This window comes from Triticum aestivum, chromosome 2D (assembly GCF_018294505.1).
Source record: "Triticum aestivum cultivar Chinese Spring chromosome 2D, IWGSC CS RefSeq v2.1, whole genome shotgun sequence".
Taxonomy (NCBI): domain Eukaryota; kingdom Viridiplantae; phylum Streptophyta; class Magnoliopsida; order Poales; family Poaceae; genus Triticum; species Triticum aestivum.
In genome coordinates, this window is record NC_057799.1 from 18,363,744 (window position 1) to 18,367,415 (window position 3,672).

Consider the following 3,672-nt stretch of genomic DNA (forward strand, 5'->3'; position numbering starts at 1 on the left):
TTAGGAAGCTATCGGTTTCCAACACACGTTCATTCTTTCTCTCCATGTTTCGATCTCTAAGTCTCTCAACTACACAACCCCTTTTTCCACTCTGTTACCAAATGTATTTACCCCACACACCCGCCATTGCACCCCATGCCGAGCTCTCTCTCTCTCCCCCTCTCTCTCTCTCACCCTCTCGCGCTAAATACATGCATTGCCTATCTAGCCCCCCAACCTCTCGTGCGCACGCACGCACGTTGTATATCTAGGTCACTCCCTCGAGACTGTCTCACTCTTTCTTCCGCACGGCGGGCCACACTCGCTCAATCTCGCTCTCTTTATCTGAGTCTCGTTTAACCTCGTTTTCTTTCACACACAAATGATATATCTCCCTGTTTGGGCCTCGATCGACACACTCTATACTCTCTCACGCAGATTGTCTATCTAGGTCAGTCCATCCAAGCCGCCGCCACTCTTTCGACCTCATGGTGGGCCACGCTCACTCAATCTCTCTCTCTCCGTATGTCTCGATTGACCTCGCTCTTTCTCGGACAAAAACGATATATCACCATGTTTGAGCCCAATTCGACCTATTCACATTGTATACTCTCTCACGCACATCGTCTATCTAGGTCACTCTCTCCAACCCGTCTCACTCTCTCGATCGCACGGCGACCCTATGTGATCGGTTGACCTTGCTTCCTCCCACGTACAAAATATATTTACATGTCTGTGACTGGATCATCTCTCAAGCTCTATCTTACAGCCCTCACCCTTGCCAAAAAGCTCAATCGGACAATATCTCTCCACAGCATATATATTTGTTCAATGAATGTCGGACCACACTCACTTTGTCTCTCTATCTATATGTCTCTCGATTGACCTCGCTTTCTCACACCGTATCTTCCACGCGTTGAAGCTACTACCTCTCCATCCCTCGCAAAGCCGGAGCTATTTACATTGCGAGGGGCACTCCAACCTTGGATTAATTTGTGTAGGCATTTATTCCGGTTGGTTTAGATTATATTTTCGTAGCATTCGGCCCACAACTACTCCAAACACCGTTGCAACCCACGCAACTACCCTAGTTGATTTCCCTCTGGCTCGGTCATCGTTCTCTCGCACGTGCTTTCTCGCCTTCAACGTCGCACCATGGTATTATTGAAAAAACTATGTTGTTCTCTTTAATTATTATAAATAAGCTACAAAACTACGCACCGATAGTCCACTTGGAATGGAACAAATTTCGACCCACAAATTAAAGTGCTAAAAACTGCACACCGAGGGGCCCACATGTCATGAAACAAATTTGGACCCATATACAAATTAAAAAATAAAGGACGAGGATCGAACATGCGACCGGGCCTTCAAGCCGCACGTCAATAGGCAACATACGTAGAATAGCCATGTTTGTTGTACCCCCTTTGTTCACATAATGTTTTTATATTACCACAGCCTAATTAATGGATAACATGTAATATTATTTTTAGTACTATTCGCCTTCACTTACTGGTGGGTTCCATGTGTGCTCTCTCTCTCTCCTCCCCTTCTGCGTTTAGACGCACGGGCAAACAGGAAGAACTCGCGGGCGATGTTGCCGTTGACCATATCTGGACGCGTTCACAAGTCACGGCACCAGTTTCACGTACTAGCAGCACTAGTCAGTGTGTACGTGCAATGCACGTTAATTTGGAAGTATATTAAGTGCATGCGGATACTAACTACTAGGATATTATTTGCGTGTTGTCATGTGATTAGCACTATTTTTGGCATGAAATTAACTGCACGCTAAACGTGTTGAGCGCTCGACATTGAAGCAGTCTAGGTCGTTGGATGACAAGGAATACATGTGGCTTGATGACGTTTTATATTTCATTTGATACAGCTCTAGCAGAACATTCAATTGATCAAACCATACATTTCGTTCAGTCTGACTCCGACTTTAAATTATACGACGATCGATATAAAATAAACGGAAATGATAAACGTTCGGATTTTAAGCATGGCAATCCGAACGTTTTTCATGGCAAATTTAGATTACGCGGCGGCGGCGGGGTCGTCTCGCAGTGGGAAGCGGCTCCTCTGCCGTGCTCTGTGTGTCGTCGGGCCACTGACCGACGGCGACGGCGGCGTCTTGCGCCGTTGTTGGCGTACTCCTGGACGTTGGCCTAGCTTCAAGGAAGGCCAAAATGTTCTGGACTTTGGAGCGAGTCAACTGGCGGGAGGAGGCGACTGGCGTTGGTGCAAGGAAGTGGTCGACGGCGGCCATCCATGCCGCTGAGGGGGGCACTGGCACCCGCGTGGGGACAGGCGCTGTCAACGGCGCGGCGAAGACATTCGTGTGCACGGGCACCGGCACGGGCGCGCACGTCAGTGCACGCGCAGGCGCATGCGCTGGCAGGTGCACGGGCACCGGCACGGGCGTGCACGTCAGTGCACGCGCAGGCACATGCGCTGGCAGGTGCACGGGCGCGTGAAAGTCGGCGGGGACCTCATGGAACCCCGTGGGATCAAGCTCGGCGACAATGTGCGGCTCCCAGCCCATCAATGCCACGGGGATGGGCGCTGGCACAGTCCGGGCGACGGGAACCGGAACGGGAGCGGGGACAGGCGCGACGTCTTCCCGCAAGGCCAGTTCAAGCTCGTCCCAAAGCGCCTTATGTTCTTGAGACTCCGGCTGGGTGTCTTCCTCAGGAAACTGGAACACTAAGGGCAGACCATCGTGATGCGGCATGGCGTACATTTAGGTCAGGCTAGTTGGAGGTAGACGACAGGAGAATCGGAGAGGAAGAGAGAGGATTGTAGTGATACCGGGTAGTGCGGGGTTGATTTTAAACTGCGGCGCCGGCAACATTAAAAGTGGGAGCAGTTGGGACGACGGTGGGCGGCGGAGCCTGGTCAAAGGGCTCGCCTCCCGGTGAGCCTGCACAGCGGTCTGCTCGCACGCCTCCCATCGACTTACACGCTTGCTCGGACGGCACCTGCCGATGAGAAGCGGGGACTCGTGGCGGCACGTAAACACCCACGGTTTCAATAGTGCAAGCATTCGCCTTAACGTGACAGGTCTTTGTTCCAAAATACCTTGGCTCTTCATTTGTGCAACTTGTCATAAGCAGCTTGTCTCAAATTGAAGAAAAAACTTACGAAGTAATATTTGTGCCATATCACGTGACCATGCTTAGTTTCAAGAATTTATGCTCACTTTTGGATTTTCTGAAATTTAAGATCCATGATTCGAAACAATATCATAACCTGCATCATGCAATAAATTTTCAAGCCGTACATATGTCTTGTTGTATTTCTTAAGAAAGGATTTGGTCAAACATTTTGCTTAGTTAGACTTCAGACAAGTTATATATGCAGAGTAAAAGGATAATCCCTCTGTACCAGTGCATTGCCTGATATATTAACTCAGGTACTAGGCACGAACAAATGGGCTCAATTCTGTGCTCATCCTGGTGTAGTAGTAGTAGTACTAGGCAATGCAGTTGACGGGTGACCTTGACGAGCGGCGACCGAGGGAATTGAACCGTGCTCGGCACGGTAGGTAACGTTGTCTAGTTACTAAAGCATCCCTCCGTTGTTCATCGGTAGTCATTATGGACCGGGGCATGAGAGGAATTTCCTAGGGCTGGAATTCTGGCCGCCAGATATTTCGACTTGAAACGCTGAGGCTCGACTGGTTGGGGT